This window comes from Thunnus thynnus, chromosome 12, assembly GCF_963924715.1.
Source record: "Thunnus thynnus chromosome 12, fThuThy2.1, whole genome shotgun sequence".
NCBI classification, from domain to species: Eukaryota; Metazoa; Chordata; class Actinopteri; order Scombriformes; family Scombridae; genus Thunnus; species Thunnus thynnus.
Window position 1 is genome coordinate 990,619 of NC_089528.1, and position 25,960 is coordinate 1,016,578.

Genomic DNA, 25,960 nt, shown 5'->3' on the forward strand with positions numbered 1-25,960 from the left:
GGGAGAACTGACAGGCCAACAATGAGATGTACTTAAATCTCACAAAAAATATATAGAGTCATGAGGAAGTCCCAATAGGGAATTCCATTGAGGATTCATATATCAGATTGAGAATGCATGAGGTGCATGTAAAATGCAGTACAGGGACGGTCAGTCTGTCTGCTCTCCCGTTCAGCTGCAACTATCTGTCTCGGTGCAGACTGGCCTGCTGGCAGCTGCGCAAAGCTAGCATGAGTTTGGATGATAACAACCGGAAATAGACACAATCACAAAAGTATATTACTGTTGTTATGCTTTCATTTACAGCATATTCTTTACACACAGCTGACAACCCTCCCACTTGAGAGCTCTTTTATTTCCATTGTAATATCTCATAAAGATATAAAGAGATAACATATTTGATGAATATTGGAAGTTTTATTTATGAGTGTTTCACTTTTCTTTCATTTTGGAGTGTATTTAGTGGTTAATGTCTAAAAGTTACATAGCACGTGAATATTTTTTTAATTAACGGCATATTTTTATTGTACTGGAGCGTTCATTAGGACTACACAGAACACACACAATTATCAAACAGATACAACAGATAAACAGGCTGCCAGTCTAAAAGTGATTATAGGAGAATCAAACAACCAGAGACACTTAATCAACTGAAGACAGCTCTGTCAACTGGTTCGTTTAAAATGAATATTTATAAATAGATAGATAGACAGACAGACAGTCAGACAGACAGGCAGACAGACAGACAGGGAAATTAAATCTTATGAAAGTAAATGTATGCTTTATATAGTAAAAAACAACCTCTAGCTTACTTACTATTCTGTTGGCCAAATTTTCACGTAAATCTGTGTACCTTTATTTAAATGTCAGCAGAGTTATTGTAAGCAAGATTCAGGGGTATTTCAGACAAATTCGACTGTTATTGTAAACGGTGTGAGCGGAAGCATCTGTCCTCATGCTATACGGCTTGACAGCGGTGCTGCTGGCTGTGAACAGGATGCTGTCAGGCCGAACAGACACCGACCTAACGGATACAAACCGCAGCAGCATCTTTTATTTTCTTCAGCTGGACATTAAGGTAAGAACGGATAATTAGCTCAGGTGTGATGATAACCTTGCTGTCTGCCATATCTACAGTGACTGAAACGTCAACTGCGCGGTTGACGATACGCAGGACTTATCTTTTTGCTTCATTTCCAGTCATGTCGAAAACATGGCTATTGTTCGGCATACTGTCTCAGAGGCAAGAGCAAAGTCACATGTATTCAATGCAGCAGTCGTCGCTTTAGCTAGAGAGGTAATGTGAGTAGTTGGTGTGTGCTGTTGTGCTGTATGAAGAGTTGTTATAGTGTTAGCGTGGCGGGACAGAGCTAGCTTCCAGCTGAGGAACACAGACACATTCTGTGCTGTAATAACGCTGCATCCATGGCTGTCTGCTGTGTCGGTGGGGGTTTGGCATTGCATTGCAGCACCACCAGCGTGCTCACGCACACATGCATAGACGCACGCTGTAATAATTGGTGTTTGTGTCATGTCTATCCTGTACTCATCATGTGGATACTGTGTTTTGGTGGTGTGGTGACTATAGATTGTAGCAGTGGCTTCTCTTGTGTTTTAAACGAATTTTTACATTTTCAGGGGTGTTTTACAAGTGCTTTGTTAACTTTTGTGTTTAGTCTCTTCTATTTTCTAGTTTATCTTCTATGTGGCTGTGACTAGGGCAGGTGACAGTTTCAAGATGTGACATAGTGGTCCCAATAAGGGTAGGAAGTTAACTTTTTTTTTAGAAAAGCTTTTTTGCCCTCATGAAATATGTTTCAGGGGCATTGAGGATAATATCTAGGGCATTTTTTTCAAATGATGGGAAATACCTTAGTTCTATGTTGCATGACAGACCAATATTCAAAAGGTAGCAGCTGAATTTATAATGCAAGAACATTTAATGGGTAAAAATTGTCCCACTGATTTATAATCCCAGTAATAGATAATATCTGTGTGAGTATTTTTACCAATTTAATGCATATTTTATTTGTTTAAGTATACAATGTTACATCACAATTCAGCATCTCAACAATATTGCTGATTGTCTGACATGTTATTTACAGCACTCTATGGCTAAAAATAACATGCTATTGATAACTTTTTTTAGGCTCAGGGCAGACCAGGAGAGGGTCAGCCATTGTTGAGATTTCTAATGTGCTTTGATTTTGAACTGATTGTGACTCAGCTGGACGTGTGACAGGTATGCAAATTTAAAAATGCCCAATTTTAGTAATGTAAAGGCCAACTCATACTTTTAGCAGCGGCATGGCTGTGAGGGTCTGCGTTGGTCCGCGTGACGTAAATGTTGTCATCCGCCCATGTCCACGAGTGTCTGCGCGGATCCCTCGGTGGATGTCCGCAGGCAGCTCAAAATTTATGACCATGCACTGTATACATTGCAAGCATGCCAACTACACGTGCTAGAAAAGCAAATAGAAATACCTGTCTTGTCTACTGTATGTACTGTATTCCTGTTCTCATTAAGCTGTTGCTTTTCGTTTTTCAACATTTTCTTGTTGTTCAGGAACAAACAGGAACTCCTCAGCTGCACTCAGACTGAAAACAGCCCTGTGTAAAGCAATACAAGAGGCTGTGTTGGTGTGAGTGTTTGTTTTTTAAAGTGCCAGTGAGACATTGAAATGCGATCCAGCAAGTCTTCCAGCAAGTTTTGATGAAGTAAGATTATTGTGTCTAAAGGCTCATCAGAAAAACACTGCACAGCGGTCTGTAATATTCACAGACTGGATTTTACAACTCTGGAAAAAAATCACGCTGCAACTCTGTTTACTAGTGCGCATATGAGGAACGTGTCTGTGTCTGAACGGACTCCCAAAAAGTATGAATGGAACCACATCTGCATGCAAATCCATAGCTGTCCACGGACGTAGAACACAGAAAGCATGACTTTGCCTTTAACATTATTAGATGCCGCGTCTGCCTCACAATAGAGCCCTATGAAATGCGTTTTAATTTTTTCCAGATTCTATTTTATTTTTTCCCAAATCCTGTGTTTTCCATTTAAATTTGCGGAATCCTGTGTTTTACGATGTAAGCACATTTTGTCACCAGAAAGAGTGTCTAATCATATGGTGGATGAATAAAATTTCAACAATTCAATAAGAAAGGTACGTGAGTTCCGGTATGTGAGTCAACCTCTGTGTCGTTGCCTGGGAAACCAGGCATGGCTCCATTAAGGAGTATGTTTGCGTAGCGAGTGCGAAAGAACGAGGGGCAGAGAAGTGACGGTGGTTGTGAGCGGGCCAGAGGAAAAGGTCAGCAGTAAGTTGTCAGTCTGGCAGTAAATGTACAGTACAGACTACAGTGTGTCAGTAAATAAAAAGTCACGTCTGTTATTTCCCTACATGCTGGAAGAGTAAAGGGGGTTAGCTCCAGAGTTAGCAACAATGGGTTAGCCTAACCTGAAGACAGAACAGAGAAATGTGTGGCTGCCGAGTGTCCTGTGCACTCTGTCCCGTTACAGCCCCCCCCCCCGTCTAATCAATTAGTTGAAGATTATGTACGATTTTAGTTGACCAAGATTTTCTTTGGTTGACTACAGCCCTACTTCATATGCATGATTCTGTTTCATAAGTCTCAGTCACTGAGGAACTGGGTGCATGTGCACATGCTTTCTGCACATGAGCCTCATTTGCACTCCCACAATGAGCCAAAAATTGATGAAAACATGCACTGAACCAGCTGTTTTCATATCAACATGATGCCTGCTCCACCAGTCTGTATAGCTATCAATGAAACAAACTGGAAATAAAAAGTGCAGTTTAGGTTATCCAACAGCAGAACAGCTGTCATTACGTGCGACCATTACACACGGCTGTGTGGCTCTTTTAAAGCATCCATATTGTTAATCCCTCACATGGACTGTAAACCATTGTTGGCAGAGATATCTCAGAAATGTAATCATAGTTTGCTGCGCTCATATCTAAACTGACTTTACAAGATGTGACACAAGTATGGCTAAAATTAAAATAATATTAACAGCAAAATAAAATGTTGACTCCTGTGTAAATTAAAAGATTGATCAAATTAATCACATAGTAGTTAATCAATGTTACCTTAATAAATGTGCCTTTGGTATTTTACAAATCTGTGTTAACACAAAAAACAATCACACAATTAGTGCCGCTGGTTATCAACCTAAACAATGTTTTACTAAACCATTCTCTCACCTTATATTTCATATATATGCTGCAGAGGTTTAACTGAAGGAGAAGCTTTTCATACAGTATAAAGCATATACTTTAAGAATTACCCACATTCATTTACAGATCAACACAGATGCTTTGACCACATTAAATGTTATTTTCCCTGCCAATTTTGGTTGAAGACTGTTTAATTGAAATAAAGTACTTACAGTGCTGCTTGAAAGTTTGTGAACCCTTTAGAATTTGCTCTATTTCTGCATAAATATGACGTAAAATGTGATCAGATTTTCATGCAAGTCTTAAAACTAGATAAAGAGACCTCAATTAAACAAATAAAATAGAAAACTTAAACTTGTTTATTTATTAAGGAAAATGATCCAATGTTACATATTTGTGTGTGGCAAAAGTATGTGACCCTCTAGGTTTATCAGTTCATTTGAAAGGGAAATTAGAGTTGGGTGTTTCAATCAATGGGATGACAATCAGAGGTGAGTCTGGGAGGCCCTGCCTAACTTAAAGAAGAGAAATCTGGGTCTTCACTATCAAAGTTTGACTTTCACAACACAGGTTTGTGGAAGTGTGTCATGGCCCAAACAAAGGAGATTTCTGAGGACCTTAAAAGAAGTGTTGTTGATGTTCACCAAGCTGGAAAGGGTTACAGAACCATTTCTAAAGAGTTTGGACTCCACCAGTTGACTGTCAGGCAGATCGTGTACAAATGGAAGACATCCAACACCATTGTTAACCTCCCCAGGAGTGGTCTAACAACAAAGATCACACCAAGAGCAAGGCGTGTAATAGTCCAGGAGGCCACAAGGGACCCCAGGGTAACATCTAGGAAACTAAAGGCCTCTCTTGCAGTGGCTACAGTCAGTGTTCATGAGTCCACCCTCAGGAGAACATTGAACATCAATGGTGTACATGGCAGAGTTGCAAGGAAAAAAGCCACTTCTCTGCAAAAAGAATATTGCTGCCGTTTACAGTTTGCTCAGTCACGTGGATGAGCCAGAAGGCAATTGAAACAATGATCTGACTGGATGAGGCGGAAATTTAACTTTTCAGCTTGAATGAAAAGCGTTATGTTTGATGATGAGCAAACACTGCATTCTAGCATAAGAACCTTGTCCCATCTGTGAAACGTGGTGGTGGTGGTGGCAGTATCATGGTTTTGGCCTGCTTTGCTGCCTCTGGACCAGGATGGCTTGCAATCATTGATGGAACTATGAGTTCTGAGTTATACCAGCATATTCTACAGGAAAATGTCAATGTATCTGTCTGTGAACTGAAGCTCAACAGAAAGTGGGTCATGCAGTAAGACAACGACACTAAACGCACAAGTTGCTCTACCAAAGAATGGTTAAAGCAGAAGAAAAATAATGTTTTGGAATGGCTGAGTCAAAGTCCTGAACTTAATCCTGTAGAGATGCTTTGGAAGGACCTGAAGTGGGCAGTTCATGCATAGAAGCCCATCAACATCCCTGAGTTGAGACTGTTCTGTAAGGAGGAATGGGCTAAAATTCCTCCAAGCCTGATAAACAGTTACCGGAAACATTTGGCTGAAGTTATTGCTGCAAAAAGGGGTCATGCCAGTTACTGAAAGCAAGGGCTCATATACTTTTATCTCACACAAATATGTAAGATTGGATAAATTTCCTCAAGAAATGAATGAATAAGTTTAATGTTTTTGTCTCATTTGTTTAATTGGGTTCCCTTTATCTAGTTTTAGGACTTGTGTAAAAATCTGATCATGTTTTAGGTCATATTTATGCAGAAATAGAGCAAATTCTAAAAGGTTCACAAACTTTCAAGCAGCACTGTATATTTCATGCATTAATCTGTTATTGCAGCACATGTAGAGCAATGTATTTAGTTTGCTCTTCTTGATAAAATCACCAAGTGGCAGCGGAGTGACTTTGCTCTAGAAACAGATGTTGCTCTGAGACGTCTAAGACCCATTTTCCACAAAGACCAACAACTCGCTTTGCGCTGCCTATTTTTTGCGTCTCCTGCGCAACACAATACCACACAGACGGGCAAAGCAAATTTCGAGGTCAGGAAAATACCAAATTGTCCCTGTGCTGCTTGCACTGGTCATTGCACTATCATGAAAAATAGGGCCCGATGTTTGTCATGTGGTGGTCAAATTATTTAAACTAGTCTGAACTGGAAGCTATAATAGGCTACTCACAGTCCTCTGTGTTCTGATTACGATTGGACTTATTGTTCCTATATCTTAGAGTAAGTTTAGACATTATGGCTGTGACCATAATACCTGACTTCAGATGCTACCGCTTTATAACAATAACACCGGAAAGTGGGGAAACAAAAAGTCTCACTGTCCCCCTTACTCTGGGGCCAGTGACTCAGACATTAGCATGAAGACGTGAAGCCCTATGGCCTGAAGTAATCTGTCACATAAAAAATAATAATCACAAAATAACATTGGTAAAACATGGCTTATACTTTGGATATTGCTTTGCTCTAAATTTAGCTGTTAGTGTTGAATTCTTCAGTTTTTGGATGATTTAGCCATGTCAGAGGGCCTCATCAACAAAGCAAATAGCAATGAAATATACTTCACTAAAACCAGTACAACTCAATTCAGTTTTCAATATTAAATCAAGCAAGCATAGCAACATTGGTAAGTGTATGCGTGTGAAACTCATTCCACAGTCAGTCAGAGTTCAATCCACTCGATAAAGAATCCGTTTTGTTTTCCCTACAACCCCAAATCAGTTCAGTTCAATCAAGTTTCTGTTCATTCGGCTTAGGCGCTGTGAAAAAAGCTTAGGTGCTGCAGGGAAAACCCTGATCTTTCTAAATTGCTTTCACATTTTTGCAAATTCCACAATATTCCACATTTTACAGTTGATTCCATTTTTATTATCAAATTCCTCCATTCCATCCTTATCTTCCGCATTGCAGAAGTCATAGGACCCTACCTCACAACCTCACAATGCTTGATCGAGGGGGCAGGGGTTGTGCAGGTATGGAAAGCTAGCTGTCCCAGCCATTTCCAAGTTGCACTTTGAATACAGAGCAAAATCTGGATACACTTTGAAAAATGTATTAATTGTTTGTTTCATTTTATTTTAGGACCTTTAAAAGCCCCCTTCATCTCAAGTCCAAGGGATATTTGACATTTTTTAGGGGCATTTTGACCCGAGCTCCTGTTAATTTCCGACCCTGGTCCCTATATAATATCTAGTTTTTAAACATCAAAGTAATTTCTTTCAATGATAGATTACTTTGTCAAGTTAATACATGTTTTTTAGGCATTTAACAGTATACAAAAAACAAAGTTTGCTGTGCTTACATTGACATTGAAAGGTGCCTCATTGGCCATAATTCTTATTTTTAATATTTTTGAGGGTTCCAAGACCCGCATATTTTCAAATATAAATGGCATATTATAAATAGAGCTGTCCCAAATACCATTTTTTGGGCTTCGAAGCTTTAGCAGCAATTATTTGAATTTATTTGAAACTCGGGGGGCTTGAGGAAACAGCAGTGGTGGTCCAATAGGAGCGAGGGGTGAGGAGAGCGAAGAGAGTGAAAGAGGGAGAGACGATGGAGGCAGCAGGGGAGAGGTGAGTCATGGTGCAGGTGCCTCCTCCTCCTCTATGCCCCGCTGGCTGCGTCAGTGTTTCTTGTTCTGCTGGTGTTTTGTTAGTCTGTTTCCAGCTAGCACTGAAGCTGCTGCTGCTGCTGCTGCTGCTTCTTCTGGTGGGGAAGGAGCAGCAGCTGTCTCTCTCTCTGTCTGTCTCTGACAGTCTCTGACAGACAGAAAGAGAGACAGTTGTAAGCATCAACACATAGGTGAGAACAGGCAATCAGGAGCGCGGCATGGAGACCCGCCGGAAGAAGCAGCAGCTTCAGCACAAGCTGAATGCAGAACGACAATGTATATGCAACACCACAGCCAGTGGGTTTGAGAGGAGGAGGAGGCACTTGCACCGTGACTCGCTCTCCCCCACTGCGTCCCTTGTCTCTCCTTCTCTCTCTTTGCTCTCCTCCCCCCTCTTTCTATTGGACCACCACCACCAGGGGGAAAAAAAAAATAAATAAATAAAAAAAAATATATATATATATTCACACAAGTATATATGGATGGATACAAATATTCCAATACTGATTTTGCTGTTCAAATACCGTTGCAACAAATGGTGAAAGCATTGCTTGAAAGCATTCCGTACAGCCCTAATTATAACTATAAATTACATCATAAAATTCAATTAAGACAGAGTAATCATATTTAATATCAGCCTAATTGAGATTGACCATTTGAGCCAACACAGCAGTTTAAGCATTGCAGCAGCTGATCCTTATATATAGTCAAGACTCATTACTGTTAAGTTTGTATGTGGATAATACTTTTTTTTCTTTGTGTTGTAGATTTAGTTTTAAATGGATGAAATTGTCATTTTGCCCATCAATCTACACCCAGTAACCCATAATGACAAAGTGAAAATTTTGTTTTTAGAAACTGAAATCTCACATTTTATTCAGACACTTTGCTGTGGCACTCCAAACTGGGGTCAGGTGCATTCTGTTTGCTTTAAATATCCTTGAGATGAGTGTAGAACTTGTTTGGAGTCCACCTGTGGCAAACTGAATTGACTGGACATGGTTAAAAAAGGAACACACCTGTGTTTATAAAGTCCCACAATTCACACTGCATGTCAGGACAAAAGCTAGAGCTTTGAGTGTTCCCAAGAGCACAGGGGCCTTAATAATTGTCAAATGGAAGAAGTTTGGAACCACCAGAACTCTTCTTAGAGTTGGCCATCAGGCCAAACTGAGTAACCAGGCAAGAAGCGCCTTGGTCAGGGAGCTCCAGAAGTCCTCTGCAGAGATGGGAGAACCTGCCGGAAAGACTACCATCTCAGTAGCACTCCATTCCATCAATCAGGCCTTTATGGCAGAGTGGCTAGACGGAAGTCAATCTCGGCCTGCTTGAAGTTTGCTAAATGGCATTTAAAAGACTCTGAGAGCATGAGGAAATAGATTCTCTGGTCTGATGAGACAAATATTAAACTCTTTGGACAGAATTCCAAGCACTGCTCATCACCTGGCTAATAGCGTCCTTATGGTGAAGAATGGTGGTGGCAGCAGCAGGCTATGGGGTGCTTCTCTGATAATCTGCTATTGAATTGTCAACATAACGTTAGTAATGCTATAAAAATCATACGCACACATAGGCATGGGACAATATGAGAATTTCATGTCATTATTATCCTGGCCAAAATAATTGTGATTCTAGGGATGTAACGGTGCACTAAGTTCACAGTTCGGTATGTACCTTGGTTTTGGCATGATACCTTCCTCTTTCAACATAGTAGTGAATGAAAAAATAGCCTATGTCCACATCATCAAAACTTGATAACTTACAAACATGAACACACGTCTTGTCCTACAGCTTAGTCTGTTGAACGAGCCACCAAACAAACATTCACCGCTAACATCAGTTAGCAGCTAGATAGCTAATTATCTGCTCAGCACATTAAAGGGAAGTTTTTCCTTACCACTGTCACCAAGTGCTTACTCATAGGGGAATTGTTGGGTCTCTGTAAATTAAAGAGTAAGGTCTAAACCTGCTCTATGTGAAAAGTGCCCTGAGATGACTTTTGTTTTGATTTGGCGCTATATAAATAAAATTTGACTGATTGATTGATTGACATAAAAAAGCATGTAAACATACCTGCAGATGTCACTACGGACCCATTAATGCTGGTTTGGTTGTCGCTCTTCAAAATCCCTGTTAGGGACACATTGTCTGTCCATGACTTGCACTTACAACAGTTTGTTTACGTTGTCATAAATGAGACATTAAATTTTGCAATTAATCCATGGTTCACATGCGTGCCGAACTGTGGGGGGCGATCCATACAGATTGCGGATCAACCACGATCCATTGCACCACTAGTTGCAATGGTATGAAATTTTCACGGTATGATAACTGTCTCTGCAAATATCATGGTTTCACGGTATCGTGGTACACGATATTTTACAAATATTATTATTATTATTGTCAATTACAATGAACCTTAAAAGAATGAAAACAGAAGGGTTTTTTTGGTTGAACAAACACTTTATTATAGTTGAAACTTGAAACATTTTTTCTTTTAATGTTAGTATGTGTAAAAACTTAGCTTGTATGTTAGCACCAGTGATGAAGGAAATATTCACATCCTTTCCTTAAGTACTGATACCACACTGTAAAAGTACTGTGTTATAAGTAAAAGTCCTGCATTGAAAATGTTAAGTAAAAATATGTAAGTATTATCACAGAAATGTACTTAAAGTATTAAAAGTAAAAGCACTCAATGCAGAAAAATGTCCCCTGTGACTGTTAATATAATATCATTAGGTTATTATTACTCATGCACTAATGTAAAAGCAGGATTTTACTGTTGTAGTTGGTTGAGGTGGAGCTCTTTTGAACTTGAACTTTGAACAGTTTTTATTCAACTGCAACTAATGATTCTTTTCATATGGATATTTCATATCCATATTTATGGAATAATCTGCTGATTATTTTCTTCATTAATCGATTGTTTGGTTTGGAAAAATTCTCAAAATAGTGAGAAATGCCGTCACAAGTGCTATAAAGGATTATCAAAATAGTTGCCAATTTAATGTAGGTTCGTGACAGCACAGCCAGACTGATCCTGTCTGTACCTGTAACTCTCACACAGGCTCGCTTATGTCAACCCCCTGAGCCAGGATAGTTTGTGCGCGTTTTTTTATGGGGTCGGTGCAGTGTGTGTTTGTAAATCAGAGGTTACCGAACGGACAGACAATGCAGATGTAGCCGGGATTTGGTAAATTATTTCAACAGCGCATTTTATTATCAACGTTCAAATGTTCACGCTTTTTCATTAGGGATTAAAGTTATAAACAGGACACTGATTGATCTGCATGGAGCAAAGTGTTCCCTCCTTTGGCAGAGCTTTGTGTCCACATTTTTTACAAATTGGTTATCTGTCCTCAAGGACAACCTCATGTTCATTTTTGCGATATCCAAAATATTCCTTTTTGGGGGAATGGAAATTGGTGGCATCAATCTCGCTTCTCCCTGCCATTTGCTCCGCTGCATGTGTGTGTTTGTGGTGCCAGTTGCTGAGTTTGACTTGCAGTTGAGGAGAAAAGGAGATGCACAGCGAGGTTCTCCATTCGGTTGCTTTTTTTTTTTTTTTTTACAAAGCCGGTAATAAGGAAATGTACATGGTATGATAACCGTCAATTTTCATACCATGGTATACTGTGAAACCAGGATACTACTGCAACCCTAATATAAAGTAGTTGAAATTAGCCCTCTGTGTGTGTGTGTGTGTGTGTGTGTGTGTGTGTGTGTGTGTGAAGTACTCGACAACAACTACACTCATTAAATTACTGTAAGTGCAATAAAAACTCTGCAAGTAAACAGCCAAGAAGAGTAATTTAATTTAGGCCTAATCCATGCAAAAGATGGACAGACAACAAGGGAGAGGGGGAGTGACACGGACCAGAAACTATTTAATCATGGGATTTACAGAAAATGTGCTATATCGTGATATATATCGTTATCAGGATATGAATTGACCTATATCGGGATATGAAATTTTGGTCATATTGCACAGCCCCACTGTCAGTACCTTTTTATAGAGAGAGCAGTCAACATAAAGCAAGTAAATCTAGAAATCTAGTGTTAGCAGCTAATGCTAATTTCAATGTGTGGGACTTGTGTCCATACAGTGTTGTAAAAAATGCTTCATTCAGATGACACTGGGATCTGGGATCTAGGATCTGAGTCAGCTCCACTTGATGGTGGCCTGTTTATCTAGACATGAGTGGAATTGTCTGATAGAGAGATATACACCCCTGATCTACAATGTAGATTGCAACCACCTGAGTGATGATTGTGTATGTGTGCATATTGCCTGCTCTGCTCTGTTCTGTTTATTGGACAAAGACTGTAGAGAGTTGCTCTGTTAAAATAAACTTAGAACAAAAAGTAAGGAAATTTGTTTTTGGAAGATTATTTCTTTGTTGTAACAAAGCTTCTTGGTAATAAATCTTATACTGTTGGAAAGCCTGTTATTTCCCTTTTAAATGGTGCCACATTTGTAAGGAACATGCATTTGTGGGATGAGCAGCAGAGCTGAGTATGTGGGTTGCGCCCATGAAAAATTTGCCAAATCTTCTCTGCCAATGCCAAACGTTAAAATACACTCATGTTCTGGTCTGTTCAGAACAAGGCTGAATTCACACCAAATCAGGCAGTGCAGTGTTCAGTTGCAGGGTCGAGCAGAGGTGTGTGGGTTTGTGGGCGTGTTTATTTGTGCTCTGCAATGTAACCACTGTGAAACAATCAGAAAATAATGTTTTATTGATCTGATTCACCGTCTTGCTACTAGTGCTCCCTCTCTTCATTCACTCTCTAGCTCACTCGACCACAACTGCTCTCTCTCTCTCGCTCTCTCTCTCTCTTTTTCTCTCGTCTTTTTTAAAATGAGTCGGGAAGCCGACAGCAAAGTCTAACTTTACTAATGAAGCAAAGAGAAATGTCCTCCCCTCATCCTAGTAAAGTCTTTGTCCTCCCTCATGGCAGAGTTTACAACTCTTGTCAGTCTGATCTCCCGCTGTGATTGGCCACCACAGCCTTCAGCCGCAGTGACGTCAGGATGCCTTTCTCCAAAAGTTGACTCTGGCTCAACTTTCCGGCCACATTCCGGTGCGGCGCTACAGCGGCCAAAACAGCCGCAGCCGAACCGTACTACCCCCATTCAAATGAATGGGACGACTGGCGTTTTCGCCGCACCGCTTGATTTGGTTTGAATGCAGCCTAATGGTAACTATACTGCACAATACTGAGCATGCTCAGAGTCATTGTGTAGTCTGTCACAGGCAATGTGCTACCGAAAGAAATATTAAAAAAAAAAAAAAAAACAAGTCAGCAGTCTCTTTCATATAACCATTCTGCCCTTACAACAGTTAATAATTGCACTATTCTAACTTCTATCTGCATTATAGCTACCTTGTATAATGCAACCTGTTATTACTAAGTTATAGTATAACTCCCACACTATGTTGAAACTAAGCTAACATAGCTATACACAAGGCATGGAAGCATATAGATGACTGGTCCTGTTTTAAAGCAGGATTTTTTTAAGCTGATCAAAATCACAAAGATTTCAGAGATACTCTGGTTGTATGGTGGTATCATGCTTGTAAAAATACATTTACATGTTGTTCAGAGAAGCTGGTTAAGTTGTGTTTGTATGTCACACAGCACAGCTCTTTGCTTCTCATGGCCTCTCTCCCCTTAAGTCTTTGGCAGCCTGTAAAATGAATTCAAGGAAAAGTCATGGCATTTTACATCAGGGCCACTGTAATAACTGTGCTGACAACACACTGCTTCTGCCTGCTGTCATGATGAGTAATGCTGGATAACTTAGTGGAGGCAGACACAAACAGTCAGGGTTTTTCCTGACTGAACTTCCTGACTTACTGGAGCCTTAGTGTTAGGCCTAGGGCTGTCAATAAACTGTTGACACAGATTTGTTCAAATTTTCTAGAATCAATTCCATTTTCTAGAAAAGTGATTTGCCTTATTTTGTCTTTTTAGAAGGCACTGATGCTCATTTATGGAGAGAGATTTGTTTCATAATGATTTGTGTAAAAAGATCGACAATCTGTGTGTAAATATGTAATCTGTAATAAAACACCTTCCACAAATACAAAAAAAAAAAGATTTGTAAACTCACAAAAATATTTTGAAAATATAAAAAGTAAGAGCATGCAGTCTTTCCATGAGCTGCTTTTTTTTGTATAGGCTTTTTTTTTTTTTTAAATAATCAGCGATAAGTAATGTGCATTCATTGTTTTATGTTAATATCATATAATGAGTATTAGTGTGTGTTAATTTGTTCTATGTATATTATCTAGCACACACTTTCATATACATTTCTTTCTGAGTATGAAACGCACAAGGATGCTTGTGGGCAACATTCAGCTCTCTAAAGTGGTGGCTTGGCTGCTTCTTCAGTTGGCAGTTATCAGCCACCTCATCCTTTATATTTTTTATTTATTCTTTCAGGTGGGAAAAATCATTAATCTGCAGAAGTGTCTTTCTCTCCAAAACCAACAGACCGGGTGATTAAAACCTGTAAAAACAGTGAATAGAGCAGTTTTTCATAAAAAATTATTGTTTTTCCGATGCCGTTTGGTAGATATAGGACGTAAGGAGGGGCTGCAAGCCAACCTGCTGATAACGTTTGCTCAGTTTGTGTCACTGACAATTTAAGATCCAGATGTTCAGGGTTTTTTTACTGGGAGCCGAATTATCTGCAGACGTCTCCTCCTCTCCAAAACAAATGTACACTGGGATTAAAACCGGTAAAAACACTGAATAAAGCAGTTTCATATAAAAAATCAGTGTTTCTCCAACAGTGTTTGGCAGACACAGGACGTAAGGAGGGGCTGTGAGCCAAGCTGAGAGCTGAGCCGCTGTTGTTTGCTCAGCTTTTTTCTCAGATACTAAAATCCTTCATGTGGTTAAAAGATATACTTAAGAATTTCCAAGATCTAAAAAGTTTATTGTAAAAGTGTCACTTAAAACTGAATAAACGTCCATTTATGACAGCGGACAATTTATTCCTGGTGGACAACGTATTATCTTTTATGCGTATACTCTTTGGTAGATGCCATTGTGGTGGACAACCACAATGCTGACTCATTGGTACTCTTTTATAGAGGAGGTAGGAGGATGAACATCACATTGTGGTCTTGTATCAACATTGTGATCAACCAATCACAGCCCTCTGACATCATCAGTGTGCTGCTCCTGTCATTCTCTCAAAATTTCTTTTTGGCCCCAGAGACAGTTGTGCTTCTTTTCTTCAGAGGTAAGCTAAGTTTTCCTAATTGAATTTATTAATTTATTAATAGTCAGAAAACTCAACAAAATCCTTAACTGCATGTCTTTAAGTCATTAATATTTAATATTTATCCTTACAGACTAGTACCTACCTAGAGCTGTGGCTGTATGAGCTACTAGCAAGTTAAGCTAGAATATTGTTCACTAACAATAAAGGGTAAAGATAATAAAAGAGCCTTAATTTTGCTGTGGTCAGAATAATTCATCAATAAAATGAACAGGAACATTGTAGTTTTTCTGGAAACAACTTATGATCTGAACTACCCCTGGTGGCTAGTTAAACCATACTTATTCATAAGAGAAAATGTCTCTGGGGCCAAAAAGAAATTTTGAGAAAATGACAGGAGCAGCACACTGATGATGTCAGAGGGCTGTGATTGGTTGATCGCAATGTTGATCCAGGACCGCAATGTGGATGTTGATCCAGGAACACGTTCTACTTGGCTAAATCATGTGCGGGTATGAGGCCATGGACAGGCGACCAAATTAAATGGACTGGTACCTTGATTAAAATAATGGATTTCTCTGGGTTTGAAAATTGTTGGAAACATTTGAGATGATGTAATGTGTAATGTAAGTACACAACTCAACAAAACATATAACATAGACATTTTAAAATAGACATTTTAATGGGGAATAGTTACATATTATAGCTTTTTGAAAAATTCAGAAGCAACTGAAAAACTAGTGGCTTTGTTTCTTCAAATGTGTGCTGAGGCACATTTCTGAAACTAATGCATAGAAGGACTGGAACAATATTGAGGTTATAATAATACCCTGTATTAGCTATGGAATATGGCTTGTTCACAGGAAAGTTTGAGGCCTGAAAATACCTAGCCTAATACTTCCTTAATACCTCTTGTCAGACTGATTATTTTTAACTCCTTTATATGACGTTTGTCATGTTGTAACTGAGACAGGTCTGGCAGTTAGAAATCCCTCTGAAGCTACTACTCTGCCTGCTCTGTTATTGCTGTTAGCTTTGCAGCAGAGCCTCTGCCTACTGAATTCACACCCTGTTTTCCTCACCAGTTTGTTTTTAGCATTTTTTTTAGCTTATCTGCCATCGGTCAGCACAAGTGTCTGATAATTGTCTTCACAATTGATTGATTCAATCATGTTAAATAATCATGATTGCTTCTTTTCACATTCTGATAACATTATTGACCATTGCCATAATTGAGCAGCCCTAGACTGCATTGTATTCATACAAATTTTAAACTGGAATATTATTTAAGGACAACTGTGGTGATAAGTAAAAGCATTTTCTAGTTTGCAAATTTGTGTCAAAGGAGAGGGAAGAGATTCATTGCATAAATTCCTGTAATTGCAGGAAATCTGCAGCTCTGCCTGGCTGAGCTATGATGATTGTCTGGTCTCCAGGTCAAGCCAAGTGTCAAAGCCATCATAAAGACGCTTTGCCTAGGCTGGTGACATGGCATGAGCAGGACTTGAAGCTCTCTGCTGTAAAATTCTTCTTTTCACATTCTGATAACATTTTTGTGAATGAAACCAGCCCACAAATGGAGCAGAACAGGTTGTCTTTATATGTATATTTTAGGGGCAGGAGCATTCACCTCCTCATGAACAAGTATCATTCATCAGGTTGAAACGAGAGATTAATGACAATTTTGTGCAGTTAAAGAGAGTTTGGTGAATCTGACTTGGAACACCCGCATGAACAAACCTTACAGAAAAAAGTCAGAGATTTAGGAGAAGAATACGAAAATGTGAGTGCATGAGGCCCAATGTTCCCACAGACTTTGCCAGTACTTTGTCAGTACTGTCAGCACTGTGGACAGTGTACTGAGCAGCTCCTTTGTGAAAGTGTTGAATAAGCTCAGTTGAAACTGAGATTTAAATGAGCAAACTAAACATCCAGGAAGAAAGAAGGCTTCCCATTGCATGTAAGAAACCAAGTCAGATTCAGCTATGTTAGCCTTCCTCCCACCCTGTCCTTCTCCTCCGCCTCCTCCTCCTCCATGCTCACTTCCCTGGTATCATGAAGAGCTGGAATATCTATTCAGTCAGCTCTATGTCTTTTTTAAGCCTGATAACCCAGATAAACTGTCTGTGCTGCACAACTGTCGGACTGCCATAAAGGACTGGATGTCAAACAACTTCTTACAGCTTAATACTGACAAGAAAGAGGTTCTCACCATTGCCTCTGACAGTATAGCTCCCAAGGTTGCTAAGTGTATTGGATCCCTTTCATCAGCTGTTCAGTCTAAATTAAGAAATCTTGGTGTCATTTTTAACCAAGCTATGCATTTTGATCAGCATATTAAATCATTGACCCGACATGTTTTTTCCATCTACAAAATATCTCAAAACTCAATGCTGCTGCAAAGCTGTTAACCTGGTCCAGCAGGATGACTCACATTACACATATTTTAAGTTCTTTGCATTGGCTTCCCATCCATTTTAGGATTCATTTGAAAGTTCTTGTTATCACGTATAGAGCCCTGCATGGACAGCCACCTGAGTACATCATTGATCTTATCCATCCCTATATCGCCAATAGGTCACTTAGGTCTTCTGACCAGGACCTACTGGCTGTCCCTCACCCTCAGCTGATAACTAAAGGTTATCATGCCTTTGCAATTGTGGCTCCAACACTATGGAACTCTCTTCCTTTACATATTAAGTCTGCATTCTCCATAGATGCTTTTAAAAAACAATTGAAGACCCATCTTTTTAAATTGGCTTTTGTGTCATCTTGAGTTGTGTGTGATGTGTAATGAAAGTTTGTCCGTTTGATTCTCCTTGAGGTACCCTGCTGCCTGTGTTTTGTGTTTATGTTAACTTATGGCATATGTTTTTATTGTATGTATGTTTTTATGGTCTTAATTTAATTTTTTTCCTGTGAAGCACTCTGTGAATTTTATTTGGTATATAAGGTGCTATACTAAATAAAATTATTATTACAACTGTGCCCCCTATGTTCATTCTTCACGTATGTGGAAATGCTGTAGCAGACCCGGGCTTGACCTGTGTTGTTTCCATTCATATAAGACACAGGTCCAGCCTGGGTCCGCTGATGAGTGTCCAACAGTCTGATAGGAATGGGTCCAGCGTCGGTTGGACATGCGTTATACATGCTGTTGAAAGTGGTATTAGATTGCTGAATTTATTCATATTTACACTGTAAAACATGACAGCTCCATTTAGTTATGTCCTTTTATTTCTTTTCTTTAACTCAATGCCTAAAAGAAAAATGAAGAAGGAAAGAAAGGAAGGGTGAAGTGGAGGAAACAGACGTTGCTGCAATTTTTGAGTAAGAGAAAAACTATTTCTCAAAACCATGACACGATTGACGCATTGGACTAATCAACTAACCTTATCAGCAGAGGATAAGCCCAAGTATTTCAACAGCAATGTATTGACTCAAACAACAGCGGACTACATTGAGAGACAGAGGGAGTTAATGAGCCTGACAACGGACTACAGGTTGAGGTGGAGTGACTTAATGCAAATGCAAAGCGGATGACAATAAATAATTTGTTTCCCGCTGAGATACACAAGGACAGTGAGGTGAGTTTCAATCAATTTCTTTAAGTATTTTCTAATGTTATCTTTCAAGCTAGTGTTTTTGAATTTGTGTTTATAAAGGCCAATAGCATTGTGGCTTTCTGGTGTCCTGAGAAGGCAAAATTGAGCATAGTAGCCATATTAAACTAACCTTTTTTAATGTAATGACCATGGCTGTAGATGTCTCTAACTTACTAAATTGTGTTGTACCAAAGAACACCTTTGGTGTATGCATTCCATTAGCTAGTCATACTTTCAGAAAGAATAAGAAATTGATAAGAAATGAAAGAATAACTAATTAAGATTAGCTTGTTTTGCGAATGTGAGTGTGCAGTGCCAGGGTGTTTTTTTTTTCTTGCTCAACTCATCATGAGACACTGAAATTCTTTGTTGTCTCAGTTACAGGATATTTTAGTCGGTGGGTACATATGTAGATTAATTGTAAAGGTACAGATTCACTAAGTGCTTGTATGGGAGTGGAGAAACTGTTAGCCTTTGAGCAACACGTTTGCTTGCATGCTAGTGTTTGCAAGGTGGTGTCAGCTAGCTAGTTGTTGGCTATCCAGCTGCACAGTAGAGGCTAAGTACTCCCTTCTGTGCCTGGGCGTGCGCACACAAATGTGAGATGCCACCCAAATTTTTTGTTTTCTTTTGCGAATAACTGTCTAGATGTAGATTTTTTGAGAAACTCAATGTTTAAAAGAGAACGAGATAGTTTGTGGTGTGGCTAAACACATGACATCTGCTCTGTAGGGTTTTGGGGCACACTTTTATTTAAACACGACAAAGAACAAAACTGAGCTAAGTTAATACTGTTGCAATACTGGAGTAACACGACCTCTGGGAATTGCTCAGTGAGGTATGTCTGTGTGGCAAACGCGTGTGAGAGAGACGGTGCGACTAAGGAGACCGGTGTGTGGCCCATCAGAGCAGAGTCAGTTTAGCAGCAAGCTGTGAATTTTCAGTATGAGCTACAGTTTGTCACAAAATAAATGATACAGCTCCTCAAGAATCAAGCCGAGTTCCCAAGCAGCCAAATATAGTGGCAAGAGTTAACATTAAATACAACTTCTCCCTGGAGCTGTAAAGGAGTCTCCCCTTTGCTCTCCAACCAGTCTGGAGGTTTTTCAAACTTGAGCAGGTTGTTTCAGACATGGCAGTCTGAAAACAAACAACATAAAACAAATAGAATGTGTTCTTAACCAGTGAAAGTCTTAAATAAATGTTACTCCGAGTCATAATCCAATATTTAGATTAATTGTTCAGTTACGTTACAGATAGTTCCAGGTACACTTTGAGCACAGAGAATGTTGTGTTTTTTTCAAAAAGCTATTGTTTCATTAAATGTTACTGATGTATATGTGACAATTATTATATTGATTTGAAGTTCTAGTACTATTCCTGACGGGGCTCGAACTAATGATTATTTTCATTATCAATTAATCTGTGGGTTATTGAATAAATCATTTGTCTACAAAATGTAGGAAAATAGTTAAATGTCAATCACAATTTTCTAAAGCCCAATGTGACATCCTCAAATGTCTTGTTTGTCCAAGATCCAAAGAGATTCAGTTTGATATCTAGCTGATATCATATCCAAAATCACTGCCTATCCAAGTAAAGACCGTTATGAAAGTGTATCCAAAGCTCTTGTAGCAAAACATTGAAAGGATACTATAGCTGGGTTTTTAGGTTGAAACTCAAGATGGGGGATTACTGTTAGAGATTGACAGCAGCTGGATAACCTGAAGCTCTTGTAAGTAAGTGAAAGAGGGAACAGACAACAGCAAGACAGTCTAGAAGTCAAATAAGGTAGAAATCCACGAAAAAATGCATTTAAATCAGAGGAGAATCAGAAGACCATGCTTCTAGAGGTGCAGAAGCGGGAACCAGATAAAGTGAAGACAGAAAATCACTGATAACGAGCCACTCGTCTCTGTAGTCATGGACAGATGGCCTGCATTGTTTAGTGAGACAGGTAATCAGTGCCAACTGAGACATCCACAGAATGATAGAGAACACCATGGATATGCTGTATTTGCTTACGCTCATGACCCTTTTCACATTTCTGCCTTCTTATGTGTCTATTTCAGATAGGTGAGATAACCAAGATGTGGGATGTAAGAAAATGTATTTACAAGGGCTGTCTCTTAACGTTGATGATTCGATGCATCAGTCAAGAAGCCCCTGAGTCGATTTGTGTTTTTTGCCAGTCAAATCAATGCCTCAATACCAACACTCACCCCCACAGAGCGGGGTTTCGTGCCAGAGTGACCAACACAATCACGTTGGCTGACTTGCGAAAAAATGCTGGTTGAAGAATGGGATGCCATTCCACAGCACTGTGTGACCAGGCTGGTGACCAGCATGAGGAGGAGGTGCCAGGCTGTTTTGGCTGTGTGTGGTTCTTCCACACGCTGCTGAGGTGAGCTCCTGTTTGTTAAATGAATAAATTGTTAAATTGCCAATATGTCTTCTTTCTTCAAACTTTAATCATCCAATCCACCAAACACCAAACAAGAGTCAATGGCAGAATAAGCTGTTTGGCACTGGCAGAGAAGATTTGACAAATTTTTCATGGGCGCAACCCACATACGCAGCTCTGCTGCTCATCCTACAAATGCATTGCGCATGCATGTGGAACCATTTAAAAGGGAAATAAACAGGCTTTCTAACGGTATAAGATTTATTGCCAAGAAGTATTGTTACAACAAAGAAATAATCTACCAAACACAAATTTCCTTACTTTTTTTGCTAAGTTTTTACAACATCACAACAAATTAAAATATCAACTTTGCAAAGCCCTCCATGTTTCTACTCTGTCCCTCAGCACCTGTGATTTTTCATAGAAAATAAACAGGTGGCAGTCCTACCTAGCATGCTTTGTTCAGTCTGGTTTGACCCAACTGAAGGGTAGAAAGAGGAGTTACTATGGCTACAGCATTTGCCTGAGCCAGGGTCACTGCTCCATCCAAAGGGAACAAACAATTCTGTGCAAACTGTACACCCATTGAATACTGTTCAAATGATATGAGAATTGAAGTTATACATAATGTAGTTCAGTTGAGTGTACTTATTAGAATAGTTTTTTCTGTTAATTTTTACTTCAAAGGATGAATATTAAGCTCTACAATAAATCAAAAGAAAACGTAGGCACTGGTCAATTTCAACTTTTTTCAAAGTAATTTTAGTGTCCATATCTTGACCATTTATTCGAATGGCATAAAATGTAAATTAAGATTAAATTTGTCCATTTGTTTTAGGCTCATGGTGAAAGCCTGGGTGTCGTCATGACAGGAATGCAGGTTGGACTCCTGATTGGACATGAAGGTGTCCTGCATGATGCTTTTCCTCTTGAAATTGTCAATGTGGCTGTGGTGGTAGAGGAGACAATCATCCTTCATGACCTCAGAGATGTGCCACTGGTTTTGCTATGCCAATGGGCACCATCTACTGCCTTAATCTGGAGTACCCTCGCAATATGAAGTACTCCTTTGAATCCCTGCAGAGTTGTCATGAAGATAAAACCTGACCAGTGCTCAGCTAGGATACCTGGTCTTAGAAACAAACTGCTGAGGTATTGTTTATAGAATGATGATATATCAAGCCTTAACTTGGAGGAAACTGGTACTCTGCACTATTTAACACTGCATCCAAAGAGCAAGTAATGTATGGACCAGATGTTGCTGAAATAATTCAAAAGTGAAAAACAATGATCTTACACATCAAGTCAAGCATAGACCAAGAGCTACTGAAGTACAAACACAACAATATAGTTTGAACATTGGTAAAATAAAAAGTTAAATGAGCATGTAAAGCCTATTTCCTGGAAAGAAACTTGTTCATCTGCACTGTTAAACATTGCTCTCGTAGAACAGAGACATGATTACATGGGCTTGTTATTATAACACAGTAGTTTGAATGTGGTAAAGAGTTCCATTAACATCTCAAGCCTTTACTGGGAGGAAACTGTTACTCTGCACTGTTCACATTGCTTCCACAGAGCAGTTGATGAGCAGTTACGAAAAACTGAATTGAACAAAAATGATGGCAGTGTTTTTCTTTTGAATTGTGTTTTAGGATTTAGATTTATAGATAGCTTTTATTAGACATGACAGTGCAGTTAACTATGATTATTAAGCTGTTGTCAGTATCTCACATTTTGTCCCATGGTACACCTCCTACCCTACCATATCATTCACTCTCTCTCTCTCTCCCTCTCTCCATCTCTTTCACTCACTCTCTATCTCTCCTTCTCTCTCTCACTCTATCAAATTCAGATAGCTTTATTGGTTTGACCATAATGAAATACAGCATTGCCAAAGCACTGTACAAATAATGAATGTTGACAATTAAAATATAAAGAAATGTATACATATACATTTATGTATATATACATTGGAACAGTGTACGAAGCTTCAACAGCAGATTTAATGTCTTTTCTTTACAAGAACGCCAAAGTGCTTTTCAACCAACAAAAGAGAAACCTGATGTTCTCAGCTCCAGTGTTGAATGCAGCATTGTCATCTCCACTACATTTGATCCAGGGGCTGGTACGGCCTCCTCTACAGTCCAGTGTGATTGACTCCTTGACTGACAGCACTGTCAGCAGCCAGCAGGAGCAACACTCCGTGGTGCACTAGTATTCCTCCACACTGTTGGCACTATTGCTTCTCTTTTGGCAGCCATGTTTTCTTATATCTACCTGTTTCTATGGCCAGGCTGTGAGCACTTAGTCTGTACACTCAGTCTGCCACAGTGTCTTTTAGGGACAAATAACACTGCACTTTGTGTGCCATTAAGTAGGGATGCATGATATTATCGGCACGTCATCGGTATTGGCTGATAAAAGCTCAAAAACGAAATATCGGCATTGGCGAATTCTGCTGATTATGAGAGGCGGATATGTCGCCTTCTCCTCCACTGCCTGACTATGCTTCCCTCGACGGACTGTTTCACCCTGACGGTCCCCGTGCTCCCTCCGCAGGCTCCACTTCACTCAGCTGCCCGTTAGACCAGCTGCTTCTTCCCTCTTTAACCTGAATAACAAACCGGGGCTCGATGCTCTGGTTGGATCCACGTAGAGAGCCGGGGCTGATGGGCAGCTGAGTGGAGTGGAGCCTGTGGAGGAAGCACCGGGACCGTCAGTTTGAAACAGTCCGTTGAGGAACTGCTGATCGGCTGCACAGATAGGAAACACGTCGACTGACAGGATGTACCACTCTGTTTGGAAAAAAATAACAACTTCTATTTGGTTTATAATGACGGTTGGCAACTAGCGTATTAGGTGCATTACCGCCACCTTCTGCTCCGGAGTATGGACTAGAGATTAAATGTTACACATTAATCCTGTCTGTCTAATAAACTCAAAGAAAACTCTACTGCTCCGCCCACTTGGCAGGTTCATTAAAGTCTTAATGCTAATCCAGTCTTCCTAAGTTCTTCCTCCATATATTGTCTTTCTTGATCATACTTAGTACAGTCGATGCTTGCATGCATAATAGTTTCCTCAGCCAGCTGGAAAAAAATATGTGTATATATCAGTATCGGCAATCGGCCACAATGAGTTGGAAATATTGGCATGTCGGATATCGGCAAAAAATCCAATATCATGCATCCCTACCATTAAGTAAGGTAGTATTGTTTCTTTTGTGTTATAATTTGGCTGACAGTGCTTGTCTCAGACTGGTCCTGAGGCAGAACACTGCTTTCTGGTTGCGGAACAAAGTGTCAGGACCAGCTGAGTGAGGCAACTTTTGTCATTGCTCATCTCTTGGCACTGTAGGGCTTTGTGTTGGTAGGAGTGGAGGTCCTTTTGTTTTAGATGAAGCCAGTGTTTAAATAATCGTTTTTGGATTTTCAGTAAAATTGGCCTAATTCAGGTCTGCAGGCATTGTTATTTGTCCTGTGCACTTGCTGGATGCTTTTACAAAATTCAGTGTGGGCATTTTCAGTTGGATGCTTCTCCCATTGGTCATAATTGAGGTTATTTTGTGGGCCCCGCACTTTACTACCATAGGTCAGAATGGGTTCCATAATTGATTGAAATAATTTGAGCCAAATTAAAATTGGAATTTGAATGTGAATTTGTCTTCTGATTGCATAAAATGCCCCGCCTGCTAACTTTTTCAGTTGACTGACTGCTGGATTGAAACTTCAAGTGAAACTTATTTTCAGGCCTAAATAATTACATTCCAAACAGTTTTCTATTGTATTTGTTCCGATTGTAAAGTGATGTGGTTTTCTTGACATCTGGATCTCTTTTTGAAATATAATTGTTTTGGTCTTTTTTGTTGTTATTGCCAGGTCCCAGGTCTGACAGTAACATTCAAGTAACATTCAAGTTCAAACTCTGTTGAAGTCCATCTTTTGTCAAACATGACAGGATCATCTGCGTATAGCAGGAATTTGATCTCTGAGTTGAAGCATGTGACCAGGTGCTGTGGACTATCTCAATATGGTGGCCAAGTTGTTAAAATAGATGTTGAACAGGGAGGTGAAAAACAGCAGCCTTGTCTCACCCCACACTCTTGAGAAATAAATGTTGTTCTCTTGTGTTCAATCTTGATACCACACATGTTGTCTGTGTATATGGATTTTATGAAGTCATATGTTTTACCCGCTACATCACTTTGAAGTAGTTTGTAAAATAAACCAATGTGCCAAATTGAATCAAATGCTTTTTTGATATCAGTGAAACATGTAAATATTTTGTTTTTATTTTGATTAACATATTTGTCGACTCAGGTTATGTAGGATGTAAATGTAGTCTGATTTGTGATAATTTGGTATGAATCCAAATTTTTGATTAAAGATAATGAAATGTAGTTTGTAGTCCCTTAATGCTACTCACAAAAACAAAAATGATAAAAATGGATTAATAAATAATGAATCATAAAAGTAAAACTATTTTTTATATTGGAATACAGAGGATGAATTTAGGAGTCTCACAGCCTGAGGAAAGAGGCTGCTCTGTAGTCTGGTGGTACGACAGCAGATACTTCTGTATCGCTTGCTAGACGGCAGCAGGGAGAACAGCATGTGGTTGGGGTGCGTATTGTCTTTTATTATACTTTGGGCTCTGTGCAGGGACCTTACCTCACCATTATCACAGATGTTCGGTAGATGGGTACTGATGATGCTCTGAGCAGTTTTAATAACCCGCTGCAGAGCCTTCCTTTCTTGGGCCGTGCACATACCATGCCAATTTGTTATGTTTCCAGTCAGGATGCTTTCTATTGCTCCTCTGTAAAAGTTTACAAGAACTTGGGACGGAATTTTGCCTTCTTAAGTTTCCTTAAGA

The 25,960-nt window shown here is 39.5% G+C and overlaps 1 protein-coding gene across 2 annotated transcripts in view; it reads left to right on the forward strand.

Annotated features, from left to right (window-relative positions):
* The first annotated feature begins 968 nt into the window (after window positions 1-968).
* fam110b (family with sequence similarity 110 member B) overlaps window positions 969-25,960 on the forward strand; it is a 120,018-nt gene continuing 95,026 nt past the window's right edge. For both annotated transcript variants that reach the window (XM_067604768.1, XM_067604767.1), the window contains exon 1: window positions 969-1,078. The gene's annotated coding sequence lies outside the window, so the exon portion shown is untranslated. The remainder of the gene's footprint in view (window positions 1,079-25,960) is intronic.